The sequence below is a fragment of the Schistocerca nitens genome, chromosome 6 (genome assembly GCF_023898315.1).
Source record: "Schistocerca nitens isolate TAMUIC-IGC-003100 chromosome 6, iqSchNite1.1, whole genome shotgun sequence".
In the NCBI taxonomy this organism is placed as follows: Eukaryota; Metazoa; Arthropoda; class Insecta; order Orthoptera; family Acrididae; genus Schistocerca; species Schistocerca nitens.
In genome coordinates, this window is record NC_064619.1 from 590,708,364 (window position 1) to 590,725,159 (window position 16,796).

At 43.5% G+C, this 16,796-nt stretch overlaps 1 pseudogene; it reads left to right on the forward strand.

Moving 5' to 3' along the window:
* Positions 1-16,678: 16,678 nt before the first annotated feature.
* LOC126191807 (5S ribosomal RNA) lies at positions 16,679-16,796 on the forward strand (annotated as a pseudogene).

Sequence of the window (16,796 nt, forward strand, 5' to 3'; positions counted from 1 at the left end):
GAATGAGCACCTATAAAGAGAGGGAAATTTAAGTCACTTTTTAATAAATACGCAGATTGTGTCTTAAATGTACAAATGGGTTTCAAAAACAAAAATTTCCTGCAGCAATTTAAGAAGGTGTCGTGTTAGCTTTTGAAGAAATGACTTCAGCTTGTATCTCGCCACAAAAATGCAAACTAACTCCTCCTTTTCCATGACAATGCAAGGTCCCACACAAATCTGTACATCCGAGAGGAGCTCTGCAAACTGCATTGGACTGTTCTTCCTCATCCACCTAGCAGTCCAAATCTTGCGCCTTCCGACTTCCATCTGTTTGGCCCAATGGAGGATGCAGTGCGTGGGTGATGTGTAGGCTATTGATGCAACATGCAACAAGGCGTTGGCTGCGAAGTCGACCGGTAGACCTCCCATAAAGTGGCGTAAGGCCGTCACATTGAACAGAGGTTATGTTGAAAAATAGGGTTTTGTAGGCAGAATATTGGGGAATAATATGTTGGATAGGAATCCTGAATAACCCCAAGCTGCTTGCGGGAAAAAATGGTGCATTACTTATTGAAAGCCCCTTGTATTTCCTCCAACAGTTCCTGCATACCACACTCAGTCGAGTAGTGGTCAAGTACTACTTGCTGTGCATTGCGCTGTCTGGTTCGAGTTCAGCACATTTGAGTCTTGATCTTCGCTAAATGTTGTCTGATTTGGAAGAGATCGTATGGATGAAGAAGTCGAGTGTAGTAAACACAACTGCAGTTGACAACAGATATGAGCTGGTTGCTTCGAATAACTTACGCATTTCAGGCCAAGGAAACAAAGTTCTGTCATACCTGACTGAACTGGACGGTGAATGTTAAGAGGGAATCAAGTATGTAACGAGACTTGAGACAGACTATTTGTACACTTTTTGGCAATTTATTCAAGAGTAAGATTTATAATCGTCAGCAACAGATATTTATCACTCTCTGCTGTATGTCGGCCTTTTCCAGACTTCTCCATTCATTACAATCTTCATTTTCTAGTGTCTAGGACTGCCATACTTCTTCCTTCACGTCATCCTCTGCGTCTTTTCTTATTTCTTATCACGAGGATTCCAACAAAGAATCACATATGATTTCGTCTCGTTATATGCACGGCCTATATCCGTTTGTTTAGTTACCTTCAAAAGTTCAATTCTTGAATTCTGTCTTATCCCTTTAGTTTTTGCACCTTTCGTTATACCTAGCAATGCGCCTTTCCATTTCTTGTTCTAAAACACTCAATTTTTGGAATAAAAGTAAAGTAAAGTAGAGTCGTATTGAAGAATGGCATGGAGACTCCGAGGAGCAGGTTCTGCCACGTAACTGAAAAAAATTTCACTGTTCTTTGCACCAGCAACTGTTTCAATAGCTTCCTCATTAGTCTTTATTATTTTCTTACAGGTATACTGAGAACACATTCTGTTCGGATTACAGTAATTAATCTTTAGGCCTAGAGTCATAACTGCTACGCCGGGCGGAGTGGCCGAGCGGTTCTAGGCACTACAGTCTGGTACCACGCGACCGCTACGGTCGCAGGTTCGAATCCTGCCTCGCGCATCGATGTGTGTGATGCCCTTAGTTTAGTTAGGTTTAAGTAGTTCTAAGTTCTAGGGGACTGGTGACCTCAGAAGTTAAGTCCCACCATAGTGCTCAGACCCATTTGAACCATAACTGCTACGTTGAATTCTTTCGTCCTTCATTGGAGTTCTTTTCGAAGTGAAGCAGACTAAACAATGACCTCGTTAAATTGACAGTGGCTGAGACTACTCATTCAATAAAATATAGTTTGTTTAGAATTGTTGTTCAATTTCGAAATCTTACGAAGATCTCATGAACATACACTGAGACGACAAAAGTCATAGGAAACCTCCAAATTCGTGTCGGACTTCCTTCTGCCCGGTGTGGTGCAGCTACTCGACGTGGCATGGACTCAACAAGCAGGAAGTAGTTTGGAAAAATACAGAGCCATGCTGCCGCAACAGCCGTCCATAACAGAGAAAGTGCTGCCGGTGCAGAATTTTGTGCACGAACCGACCTCTCGATTACGTGCCATAAACGTTCGATGGGATTCATGTTGGGCGGTCTGGGTGGCCAAACCATTCGCTCGAATTTTCCAGAATGTTCTTCAGTCGCGAACAATTGTGGCCCGGTGACATTACGGATTGTTGTCCATAAACGTTCCATCGTTGTTTGGGATCATGAAATCCATGAATGGTAGTAAACTGCGTCAAAGTAACTGAACATAACCATTTCCAGTCAGTGAACCTTGTAACCACAGCCAACACCATTTCGACGCCACCAGCAGATTGAATAGTGCCTTTTGACAACTTCACTCATCTGACCAGACTACGGCTTTCTACTTGTCTAGGTTCCAACCGATATGGTCACGAGCTCAGGAAAGCGCAGCAGGCGACGTCGTGCTGGTGAACAAAGGCTCTCGCGTCGGTCGTCTGCTGCCATGGCCGATTAGCACCAAATTTCGACGCACTGTCCTAATGGATACGTTCGTCGTACGTCCCACACTGATTCCCAAGATTATTTCACTCCTTGTTTCTTGTTTGTTAGCCCCGACAACTCTACGCAAACGCCACAGCTCTCGGTCGTTAAGTGAAGGCCGTCAGCCACTGCGTTGTCCGTGGTGAGAGATTTCTCGACATACTGTTGACACTGTGGATTCTGGAGTGTTGAATTCCCTACTGATTTCCGAAATAGAATGTCCCATGCGTCTAGCTGCAACTACTCCGTGGTCAGAGTTTGTTAATTTTCGTCGTGTGACCATTATGTCGTCGAAAACCTTTTCACATGAATCACCTGGGTACAAATGTCATATTCGCCAATGCACTGCCCTTTTATACCTTGTGAACGCGATACTACCGCCATCTGTCAATGTGGATATCGCTATCACATGACTTTTGTGACCTCTGGGTAAATCATAAACAACGTGCTAAGAATAGTATATTTCCCATAAAAAATGATGATGGATTTGTGACCTAATGTCCTTTGAAGTTTCTTGATCGAAACCTGAAAATCAGCTGTTCATATCTCACAAAGTGTTAATAGTCTTTCCGTTCATAGACTTTTTTTGTTACTACATAACAAAGGATTAGTTCGGAGGCAACACCCGTGGTCTCGCATACCGCCTGTTGTCCCACAGTCTCGGAGTGTTAGGTTCACAGCCTATCGTTACCAAATTAGCAATTTTCTTCTTGTAAGTTTCAGAGTATTCCAGAAATATCTTGTTGTGTACATAGTTCCTCATAGTCAGCGCGTACACAACTTTCCCACTAGAGCGCGCCCCACTAAGCACAACAGCGCAGGTGCAGCGCTCGTCCGTCTCCGCACTACGAGATGGTGCTGCCATAGAGACAGACCAAATTCTGCTTCCGCCGATCCGCGTATTAATATGTAATACAGCCAGTGAGATTGCTGCTAACGTAGAACGTTTTCTCCTTGCGGATCACACTCGCGCAGTGATACATGAACGCGCGAGGTATTATAACAAGTGTACAGACCTCAGATTAGTCAGTCTACATTTGTCTGCACCAGTCTGCTTTAGTCTGTACCAGTCTGAATCTGTCTGCACCAGTCTGTACCAGTCTATAGTCAAGTTTCAGTCTGCGCCTAATAAGATTACCATATTCCTGTACATAGCCATGAAGATAAATGTATAGACACTTTTGTCAAGTATCAGAGATATATGTGAGAATAAGATTAACGTACCAATACCAAAAGAACTTCAGATTGTCAATTGTAAATAGCATCCAGAACCAAGTTAAGTAATTTTTGTGCTTGTTATTGTTTTAATAAATGTGTGAGAAAATTAATCAAGTTCTGTTTAAAGTTGGTCACCGTCAATCTGCTACTCTAAGCGTGCAAGTGGCATTTCTATCGTCTGACCTAACGGCAGAAGATAAACACGCCACGATAAAACCACGAGACATATTGCTGACACTCGCCTACTTCGTTAGAGCGACAAGTCAAATAATCTGAAGGTTTGTGTACTGAAGGTCTTACAGTACGCACACCACATATCTAAAGGACTTTGGTTTCCTGTGGCGTTAAAACATCATGGCCCTGTCCATATGCTGCACTAGTTAGACGCCGAAAACTTCTACTTTAAAATAGTGTTTGTTTTCCAGTGATCGGGAACACTTCTCGACAGTCTACGTGTGTCATTCTAGTATGAAATGCTATTTAAAAATTTACGTTGCTTCATGACAGCTCCACAACTTTTTCAAAGTTAACTGCTGACCCTGAGCAGAAGCATTTCCATTTCCTATTTTGGTAAAAAGTAACCACTAAATTGAGAAGTTATAAGAAGCTAAGTGCCATGTGCCAGACAGCTGTTATATCTCTTCGAGCGCATTTCGCACCACTACGTATCGCAATCGAAAAATGGCTGACTATTTTAGGAGTTAGAAGAGACTGTCACATGGGATGTGAATATTTCCGCAGGAAGTAGTAGACGGGATAACAAGACAGTACTCCCCTGTAGTTTACTGCTAGTGCCAGTGATACTGCTTAATGACGGCTACCTGCTGTACATCCGGTCCGCCTTTCGACAAGGCTGTAAATTATGTGGTACGGGGGTAGTTGCGTGTCTAGGTCACATACCGGAAGGCAGCGCGCTAACTACCCTGTTACGGGTAATGGAGGGCCAGCCCGTACACAGGGCGTGTAACCCCCTCCCAGCGTCTATATATATACGTGCTGTCGCAGCACACGATGGTCCTAGGATAATTATCAGCGTCGCTACCGATCCCACTGGAGAACGGAGGTGCGCTAGTTGAATTGATGGGGCTGGAGCGTTTATAACCACGTTGGGATTCGCCCTAGATGGATGCATTTAATTCCGTTTACGACTTGAGGAAGTTGTCATTCTTCGGATAGCTTCTTCATAGTTATCAATGTCCTCACGTAGTGCATTTCAAGGATTGCCACACTTTGCATTCAAGAAATTAAACAATAGTAATGTCCAGAATGAGATTTTCACTCTGCAGCGGAGTGTGCGCTGATATGAAACTTCCTGGCAGATTAAAACTATGTGCCGGGCCAAGACTCGGTCCTACTTGCGAGACCCCCCCCCCCCCCCCCTATTTTAAAAAGTCCACTTCCCGTCATCTTAAATAAGATGTAAACGATTACTGCTACCCTGTCTCGATGATCATATCGTACAATATGAATCATGGGTGTTATCATGAAGAGTTTATTTGTGTTACAAAGAGCTCTGTTCGCTAGACTTCTAGTTAGTAGTTATGCTATAATGATTGCGTCAACTTTTTTACATATCCAAAGACATTACTATTGAAACTTCTTGGCAGATTAAAACTGTATGCCGGGCCGGGACTCGAACTCGGGACCTTTGCCTTTCGCGGGCACTTGCCCTTAAGATGACGGGAAGTGGACTTTTTAAAATAGGGGGGGGGGTCTCGCAAGTAGGACTGAAAAATATTAGAAAGTAGAAAATGTAAATGTGCAGTCTGCGTTCTGCTGAATCTTTGCTACTCTCTCGGCTGCTGAAAATTTGCTCTTCGCTAGGACCAATTACTACCTTCTCTTCTGTAAACTACTGTAGTCTAACAAGCCGCTTTATCGTCAAAATGTCTTCAAACAGCATACAGCATAACACCTATGCGCGCCCGCAGTGGAAGGGCGGTTCGGCCGGAACCGCGCGGTTCCTACGGTCGCGGGTTCGAATCCTGCCTCGGGCATGGGTGTGTGCTATGTCTTTCGGATAGATGGGTTTAAATTGTTATTAGCCTGGGGGACTGTTGACCTCGAATGTTGGGTCTCATAACGCTTAGACACATTAGAATACCTTCACGCTCATTGATTTAACGATTTACACACACGAGGACCAACCACGCATTCTTTGACATTCACTAGATTTATTTAGTAGTTGAATAAATTTTCGCCTGCGAGAAATCTTTCTGTTCTGACTGTATCAGCCTTATAAACATTGTGGCTAGTTACTGTTGCAATACTTTCCACTTTAAATCTCTCTTTTATATTAAAACGTTTCCTCTAGTATGAAGACGATCCAGAATTTGTAATAAATTAATACTGGCCCTCACAAGGATAACTAACAGCAACGTTCGTGTCAGTACAGCGACAGTCCAGCCTTAACAGGCAAAGGGCTTGCTATATTTTGTTTCTGTACCGAGTGCTGTATTTCAATAATTTCCTATTGTACTGGTGACATTCAGCTGCTCTACTAGGAGCAGCGTGATCTCTGGTCTTCTTCTGTCGTAGATGTATTTCGCGGCCTACTGTAAATTTCGGTCTTCAGTAACCATCTTGAACAATACACATCGAAGTGGTTCTAGCCACTACAGTCTGGAATCGTGCGACTGCTACGGTCGCAAGTTCGAATCCTGCCTCGGGCACGGATGTGTGTGATGTCCTTAGGTTAGTTAGGTTTCAGTAATTCTAAGTTCTAGGGGCCTGATGACCTCAGAAGTTAAGTTCAAAAAATGGTTCAAATGGCTCTGAGCACTATGGGACTCAACTGCTGAGGTCATTAGTCCCCTAGAACTTAGAACTAGTTAAACCTAACTAACCTAAGGACATCACAAACATCCATGCCCGAGGCAGGATTCGAACCTGCGACCGTAGCGGTCTTGCGGTTCCAGACTGCAGCGCCTTTAACCGCACGGCCACTTCGGCCGGCAGAAGTTAAGTCCCATAGTGTTTAGAGCCATTTGAACCATTTGAACCATATCGAAATTTGTAAGACGCCAAAATCTTTAATACGATTACATTCAAAAATTTTATGCAAAATAAAGTTTTAAACGACTCCAGGGATCCGCTGGATTGAATAGCATATAAAACACGCCTGGATGAATACATTTGTCTGAAGATTCGTGCATTTATTAGCAAATTAGCTTCACGTAATGCTTTGTACTATGCCCTTACAATTTATCTGATAGTTCTAATTAAGACAGTTCACGTTTTATAGAAATTAGCAGTATGCACAGTTCATCCGATAACCACAGTTAGTTCCCACAAGCTCCCTCTCTTACTACACTACTGGCCATTAACATTGCTACACCACGAAGATGACGTGCTACAGACGCGAAATTTAACCGACAGGAAGAAGATGTTGTGATATGAAAATGATTAGCTTCTCAGAGCACTAACACAAGGTTGGCGCCGGTGGCTACACCTACAACGTGCTGACATGAGGAAAGTTTCCAACCGATTTCTCATACACAAACAGCAGTTGACCGGCGTTGCGTGGTGAAACGTTGTTGAGATGCCTCTTGTAAGGAGGAGAAATGCGTACTATCACGTTTCCGCCTTTGATAAAGGTCGGATTGTAGTCTATCGCGATTGCGGTTTATCGTATCGCGACATTGCTGCTCGAGTTGGTCGAGATCCAATGACTGTTAGCAGAATATGGAATCGGTGCGTTCAGGAGGGTAATACGGAACGCCGTGCTGGATCCCAACGGCCTCGTATCACTATCAGTCGAGATGACAGGCATCTTATCCGCATGGCTGTAACAGATCGTGCAGCCGCGTCTCGATCCCTGAGTCAACAGACGGGGACGTTTACAAGACAACAACCACCTGCACGAACAGTTCGACGGCGTTTGCAGCAGCATGGACTATCAGCTCGGAGACCATGGCTGCGGTTACCCTTGACGCTGCATCACAGACAGGAGTGCCTGCGATGGTGTACTCAAAGACGAACCTGGGTGCACGAATGGCAAAACGTCATTTTTTCGGATGAATCCAGGTTCAATTTACAGCATCATGATGGTCGCATTCGAGTTTGGTAACATCGCGGTGGACGCACATTGGAAGCGTGTATTGGTCATCGCCATACTGGCCTGTCACCCGGCGTGATGGTATGGGGTGCCATTGGTTACACGTCTCGGTCACCTCTTGTTCGCATTGACGGCACTTTGAACAGTGGACGTTACATTTCAGATGTGTTACGACCCGTGGCTCTACCCTTCAATCGATCCCTGCGAAACCCTACATTTCAGCAGGATAATGGACGACCGCATGTTGCAGTCCTGTACGGGCCTTTCTGGATACAGAAAATGTTCGACTGTTGCCCTGGCCAGCACATTATCCAGATCTCTCACCAACTGAAAACGTCTGGTCAATGGTGGTCGAGCAACTGGCTCGTCACAATACGCCAGTCACTACTGTTGATGAACTGCGGTATCGTGTTGAAGCTGCATGGGCAGCTGTCCCTGTAGACGCCATTCAAGCTGTGTTTGACTCAATGCCCAGGCGTATCAAGGCCGTTATTACAGCCAGAGGCGGTTGTTCTGGGTACTGATTTCTCAGGATCTATGCACCCAAATTGCCTGAAAATGTAATCACATGTCAGCTGTAGTATAATATATTCGTCCAATGAATACCCGTTTATCATCTACATTTCTTCTTGGTGTAGCAATTTTAATGGCCAGTAGTGTAGATTGACTGTGATCTCACCCAGTCCATCATAATTTATTGTTACATTTTCCATAACTTATGACCGGATGATTGTGTCCGACGGCATTCCTGGGCTTTTGGACTTAATGGCGCGTCGCAGTTTCTGCAAAGTGGCTTCATCGCGCTAGGCATTGACTGTCCTTCCACGCTAGAGGAACTCGCCGAGCAGATGGCCCATGCAGTTGAAGAAGACGGCTGTTATGTTCCTACCGGAACTTCTGTGGACAACACAGACGGGGGAGATGTTATATGTTTCCACTCTTGGCTTTGCTGTGTGCCCTCCGGCTGTCGGAAATTGTCGGACGGAATCATCTTGTTGCACAATAAAGCCCGCCCCCACACCGACAATCAGACGCTTCAGCGATTTGCCTGGGAAACACCGCAACATCCTCCGAAAGCTCGAATATTTCACCGTATGATTTTCACATTTTTGGTGGCCTGAACAAAGTCATGGGTGGATGTCGGATTCAGTTGGATGAGGAAGTGCAAGAGCGGATGCGCTTGTGCGTCTGTCAAGCACCAATCCCTCTGGGATAATGCCTTTCATGCATGTGGTGACTGCTTTTGAAAGGAACCATTGCGTGGTCCTCTTCTGGAGGGTGTTCGGTTTTCATTTGGATGCTCCTCCTAGGTCAATACATGTGAAAAGAATTTACAGTCAAAACAAAGAACAATTAGTTAATCATTGCATATCGGATAACCATAACAGATAATTACATGTTAATAAAATTTCCGTCTCAGAATAAGAAAGGTAATTCCGAAAAAATGTTCATAACAGAAAAAAAATATAATTTAACTGATCGGTGGAAGAAGAAAATACAAAAATGTGTAGCAACAGAAAGGAATACAACCGCATGTGCCTACAAATTAAATCAATAGAAAGTACGAAGCAACTAAAGGGGCCTGACTTAAGGGAAAAAAGTGAAAAAGTCGTAAAGGAAGTGGTCGTCGGCTGGACAATTTCAGCACATAGCTTTCTAAGAAGTTCTAAAGCGTCAACATAAAGAGCGTTAATGAAATTCTCTTGTTAAACACAGTAGAGGGAGCAAATTGGTGAGTATCTAGACGTGGTAGCAGCCCTTGGTAACGTGATATAAGAGGGAATCGGTGTACGTTCGGATGACACAGGGGATGAAGTATCAGAATCAGAATTTTACACAAACCTAGAAGATCCCTTATTAAACAAGCTAGAATGGATACTCAACAATCCTACGGAATTTCGAAAATAAATAAATAAATATCTAACTTAGAGTATAGAATTTACGATATTGGAGACTTGTCGAAGCTGTCCAGGAGGAGATCCTCTACACAAATCAGAAGATAACAAAGTCACATAAAATGGAGAACTATCGCACAGTCAGCTTGGCAGTTCATACATCCTAGTTGCTGATCCAGAATAACATAGAGAAAAAGGCAAAATGGAATAGGTCTTAGTTGGTAATCGATTTGGCTTAAGGAAGGTAAAGACACCACAGAGACAGTTCTTATATCACGTCTAACAGTGGAAGCAAGAATTAACCCTCGAGTCCCAATAACATAAAGACAAATTAATCTGAAAATTGTTCACAAAAATACCCTCATCACCATAGTTAGCACCGAACCAAAGAAGAAATTGGCAAAAAGTAAACAATCAGCTGTTTCAAGGGGGGTGGTGAACATAATTTTACAATTTTACAACTGTTCACAAATTTTAATCTTTATTTTTATGGTAAGAAACAAATAGAAGAAGAAATTTGCAACAAGTAACCAACCAATTGTTTAAGGAGGTGGTTTCATTTTGGAACCACTGGGACACTCAGTTTTGAACCACACATCGTTTCACGAGATTTACTTCCCAGACACAATCCCATTGCCGGCCGGAGTGGCCATGTGGTTCTAGGCGCTACAGTCTGGAGCTGAGCGACCGCTAGGCGACCGTTCTAGGCGACTGATGACCTCAGAAGTTAAGTCGCATAGTGCTCAGAGCCATTTGAACCACAACCCTATTTTCGAAACTACCATGAACTCGTAATGTGTAAAACGAATAATAATCTTAATCAACAAGCAAAAATGGACCTAAAATTTAATAAATTTATGTGAGAAATATATACTGCCTCAGTAGTTCATTTAGAAAACACTAAAGTTGTAAGAGTGCTACAATGCTCTACATTCGCAGAAGTGCCTTAATGCACCACTAGATGCCTCTGTCTTACGCTAGCATAGTTGGCTGCATGCGAAAGGTACTGGAAAAAAAACTGCTTGTACTCAAAGATTAAGAACATTAGTAGATTTAGGAGAAGAGTTCTACAACGTAAAATGGTGCAAGGTTTTTTGGAATGATCAGAAAAGTTGGCTGCACATTATGTTCAGGAACCAAAAAAGAACAGCTCGGATAGAACGGAAGACGTAAAGCAGAGATGCAATCTTTCTCTTGTACTGTTCAACATCTCTTTAGAAGAAACAATAAAAGAAATACAAGAAAGGCTCAGAAATGCGATCAAAATTACTGTTGAAAGAATTCCAAAGAAAAAAATCGCTGATGACATTGCTGTCCTTTTGGAAAGTGAAGAAGAATTGCAAAACTTGTTGATAAGATTGAACATGCTTATGGGCATAGCAACGCATGGCGGACGGAGTAAGGAGGACAAACAAAGCAGACTAACACAGAGGAACGCAGCATTTCTCGTCAAGAGATGTTTACTAGATTCACATGTAGGCCCGCAGTTTTTACCCTCTACAGCCCCTATGATGCCATGGAAATTATTCCCTGATGTCTTTACAGATGTCCTACCATCCTGTCCGTTCTTGTCAGTGTTTTCCATGTATTCCTTTCCTCGCAGATTCTGGGCAGACCCTCTTCATTCCGTACCTTATCAGTCCAGCTAATTTTCAACATTCTTCTGTAGTACCACATTTCAAATGCTTCGATTCTCTTCTTTTCTGGTTTTTCCCCAGTCCATGTTTCAAATGGCTCTGAGCACTATGGGACTTAACATCTACGGTCATCAGTCCCCTAGAACCTAGAACTACTTAAACCTAACTAACCTAGGCACATCACACAACACCCAGTCATCACGAGGCCGAGAAAATCTCTGACCCCGCCGGGAATCGAACCCGGGAACCCGTGCGCGGGAAGCGAGATCCATGTTTCACTGCCATACAGTGTTGTCCTCTAAACGTTCATTCTCAGAAATTTCCTCCACAAATTAAGACCCATGTTTATACTAGTAGACTTTTCTGGGCCAGAAAAGTCCATTTAGCCAGTGCTAGTCTGCTTTTTATGTCCTCCTTGCTCCGTCCGACGTGAGGTGTTTTGCTGCCCAGGCAGGAGAATCCCTTAACTTCATCTACTTCGTGATAGTCAATACTGATGTAATCACCAACCCTGATGTTAAGTTTCTTGCTGTTCTTATTTCTGCTATTTCTCGTTACTTTCGTCCTTCGATTTATTCTCAGTCGATATTGTGTACTAATTAGACTGTTCATTGCATTCAGCAGATTCTGTAATTCTGTTTCAATTTCACTTAGGATAGGAATGTCATTAGCGAATCTCATCATTGATATCCTCTCACCTTGAACTTTAATCCCACTTTTCATACACTCCTGGAAATTGAAATAAGAACACCGTGAATTCATTGTCCCAGGAAGGGGAAACTTTATTGACACATTCCTGGGGTCAGATACATCACATGATCACACTGACAGAACCACAGGCACATAGACACAGGCAACAGAGCATGCACAATGTCGGCACTAGTACAGTGTATATCCACCTTTCGCAGCAATGCAGGCTGCTATTCTCCCATGGAGACGATCGTAGAGATGCTGGATGTAGTCCTGTGGAACGGCTTGCCATGCCATTTCCACCTGGCGCCTCAGTTGGACCAGCGTTCGTGCTGGACGTGCAGACCGCGTGAGACGACGCTTCATCCAGTCCCAAACATGCTCAATGGGGGACAGATCCGGAGATCTTGCTGGCCAGAGTAGTTGACTTACACCTTCTAGAGGCACGGGATACATGCGGACGTGCATTGTTCTGTTGGAACAGCAAGTTCCCTTGCCGGTCTAGGAATGGTAGAACGATGGGTTCGATGACGGTTTGGATGTACCGTGCACTATTCAGTGTCCCCTCGACGATCACCAGTGGTGTACGGCCAGTGTAGGAGATCGCTCCCCACACCATGATGCCGGGTGTTGGCCCTGTGTGCCTCGGTCGTATGCAGTCCTGATTGTGGCGCTCACCTGCACGGCGCCAAACACGCATACGACCATCATTGGCACCAAGGCTGAAGCGACACGTGTTGAGCAATTCGGCGGTACGTCCACCCGGCCTCCCGCATGCCCACTATACGCCCTCGCTCAAAGTCCGTCAACTGCACATACGGTTCACGTCCACGCTGTCGCGGCATGCTACCAGTGTTAAAGACTGCGATGGAGCTCCGTATGCCACGGCAAACTGGCTGACACTGACGGCGGCGGTGCACAAATGCTGCGCAGCTAGCGCCATTCGACGGCCAACACCGCGGTTCCTGGTGTGTCCGCTGTGCCGTGCGTGTGATCATTGCTTGTACAGCCCTCTCGCAGTGTCCGGAGCAAGTATGGTGTGTCTGACACACCGGTGTCAATGTGTTCTTTTTTCCATTTCCAGGAGTGTATATTTCTGTCATTGCTTCTTCATTTTGGAATCACTGGGACACCCAGTTTTGAACCACACATCGTTTCACGAGATTTATTTCCTAGACACAATACCGAAACTACCATGAACTCATAATGCGTAGATTGAACAGTAGGGGCGAACGACTACATCCCTATCTTACACCCTTTATAATCCGAGTACTTCGTTCCTGGACTTCCACTCTTACTGTTCTCTTTCGACTCTTGTGCAAGTTGTATATTACGGCTCTTGTACATATTGTATATTTCCCATCTTTCACTACAGCGCACCCCTATTTTTCTCAGAATGTCGAACATCCTTATCTACTTGAGATTGTCGAATGCTTTTTCGAGGTCGACAGATCCTATGAACGGATCTTGATTTTTCTTTAGTCTTGCTTCCATTATCACCAGCAATTTCAGAACTGCCTCTCTGGTGCCCTCAGCTTTCCTAATGCCAAACTGATCGTCATTTAACATATCCTCAGATTTCTTTTCCATTCTTCTGTATGTTGTTATTGTCAGCAACTTGGATGAATCAGCTGTTATGCTGATTTTGAGATAATTCCCGCACTTGCAATCTTCGGAACAGTGCGGATGATGGTTCCCCAGTAGTTAGACGGTATATCACCAGTCTCATACATTCTACACACCAACGTGAGTAATCATTTTGTTGCCACTTTCCCCAATGACTTTAGAAATTCTGATGGAGTGTTATCTATCCTTCTTGACTTATTCGCTCTCAAGTCATCCAAAGCTCTTTTAAATTCTGATTCTAATACTGGATCCCCTAGATCTTCTAAATCTACTTCTGTTTTTTTTTTCTATGGTATCAGACATATCTTCCCCCTCATAGAGGCTTTCAATGTACTCTTTCCACCTATCTGCTCTCTCCTCTGCATTTAACAGTGGAATTCCCGTTGCGCTTTTAATGTTACCACCCTTGCCTTTAATTTCACTTAAGGTTGTTTTGACTTTTCTATATGTTGAGTCAATCCTTCCGACAATCATTTCCTTTTCAATTACTTCACATTTTTCTTGCAGGCGTTTCGCCTTAGCTTCCCTGAACTTTTCTGTTTATTTCATTCATAAGTGACATGTATTCCTGTATTCCTGTATTTCCTCTAACATTTTTGTACTTCCCTCTTTCATCGATCTGCTGTAGTATTTCTTCTGTTACCCACAGTTTCTTGGCATTTACCTTCTTTGTAAGCATGCTTTTCTTTCCAGTTTCTGTAATTGCCCTTTATATATATATATATATATATATATATATATATATATATATATATATATATATATATATCCATTCAACTAAACTGCTTACTGAACGATTCCTTATCGCAATATCTACGGCTTTATAGAACTTCAAGCATCTTTCTTCATTGCGTAGTAGTTTCGTATCCCACTCCATTGCCCTCTGGTTCTTCCTGACTAGACTCTTAAACTTCAGCTTACTCTTCATCACCACTAAACTGTGATCTGAGTGTATATCTGATCCTGAATAAGCCTTAAAATCCAGTGTCTGATTTCGGAATCTCTGTCTGACTATGATATAATCTAACTGAAGTCATCCCGTATCTGCCAGACTTTCCCAAGTTTACCTCCTCCTTTTGTGATTCTTGAACAGAGTATTCACTGTTACTAGCTGAAATATATTGCAGAACTCAATTCGCCCTTCTCCTCTCTTATCACTAGTGCCAAGCCATTATTTTCCCGTAACCCTTTCCTCTACTCCTTCCCCTACAACCGCATTTCAATCCCCCATGACTGTTAGATTTTCATCTTCCTTTACATAATGTATTACCCGTTCACTGTCCTCATATACTTTCCTTATCTCTTAAACAGGGAAGTAACAGATTTTGTGAAATTTTACGTGTTCCTAACTAGGAGCGAATTATATAGTTTCATATGTGTACTTTGATAGTTTAGTTTTTTAATTTATTTGTGTTAGTTTCATATTCAATACAAAGTTCTTGCGTTTTCGTTTGTGTCAGAAAGTAACCGATTTTGTGACATATTGCAAGTTCCTAGTCAGGAGCGAATAATTTGGTGCTGTGTGCTTTGGTAGTTTAGTTACTGAATCTCTGCGTGTTAATCTTAGTAGATAAACTTCTTTCGTTTTCATTGATGTCTACAGTAGAGTTCCGCTGCACGTATCTATAGCCCTTTGTTTGTCTGTGTAGTGTAGTTTACCACGGTCTTTAGTATGAATAGGGACTGTAATTGCTGTGTGCAGATGCGAGCCGAGTTGGTGACACATCCCTCCCAGCTCCAGACTGCGCTGGCTTTGGTTACATAGCCTATATGTTAAGATTAGTCTCTGGAATTATTGTAAGGACTTTGATATGGGTCCCATTAATAGATTTATTCACGAGGAGGATTTGTGTATACAGTTTAGAAACATATGGTGCAGATCAACTGAACTAAGCCAAACTAAAATCACTCCTCGCCATGGAAACGATGCCATTACCAACTAGTAGAGAATGGCAGAACTCCTCGGAATCATCCAAACATAAATGTAAATCCTCTGCAGCTTTTTTCTGTCTGTATGTGAATGCTAATCTCAGGAAATGCCGTAGGGATTCTGATACGGTCTTCATTAATAGATTGACTCAGGAGGAATGTTTGTGGAAACAGGATTCAGGCCTCTCGTCTGCCGAGGTAGGCTGGCGAGAGCTAACACTACCTGGAGGTCGAAGCAAGCCACCGTCGACGTCCTAAATCACCTGTGATGCAGGAAATATCAGATATTAAACTGATAAAAGCGGATTTTTTCATGTAGCATTAATGCTTAAAGGGTGTGAAGGGAAGTGCTGGTGAAGGACTCACCGAAAATGTAGCTCACATGGACTGACGCTGCAGTCGGTTGGTTGGTAAGTGGTCGTAGCTCACGCTGAACGGCAGTGAAGTCCAGTGGACAGGGCAGCATGGTAGCTCGCAGCTCCCATCATAGCCACAAGATGTCACTTCAAAAGTCAACTAGATATGGAACAAATTCTATTCGTGTCTCCTGAGAACTTTCTTGGAATGTGTTGCTTAAATCACTTATGTTATGTAAAAGTGGTGATATTCGCCTATTTAACATGTTCTTTTAATTTGAATAATAGCTCTACGCAATGGTCCATAGACAAAATTGCCGCTGACAGGCCACAGATACTCAATGCTCCCCGTATGAAGCCCGGTCAGGTCACTGGATACTAATCCATTGGCAGAATTCAAGTGTGGTTTCAAAATCATTTGACCCCATTGTCTGCACATGTTGTGTACGATGTAGGAGCGAAACTTCTGCAAAATGGTTCAAATGCCTCTGAGCACTATGGGACTTAACATCTGAGGTCATCAGTCCCCTAGAACTTAGAACTACTTAAACCTAACTAACCTAAGGACATCACACACATCCATGCGCGAGGCAGGATTCGAACCTGCGGTCGCGCGGTTCCAGACTGAAGCGACTATAACTGCTCGGCCACACCGGCCGGCGAAACTTCTGCACCATCAACACTCTCTACAGTATGTTCTTTGAAGAGTTCGTCTCATGTGCAGTTTGATGTGAGATTATTAACGAATCTTATCCAGTACTGTGCCAACGGCCTTGCCGCACTGACAACACCGGTTCCTGTGAGATCACCGAAGTTAAGCGCTGTCGGGCTGGGCTAGTACTTAGATGGGTGACCATCCGGTCTGCCGAGCGCTGTTGGCA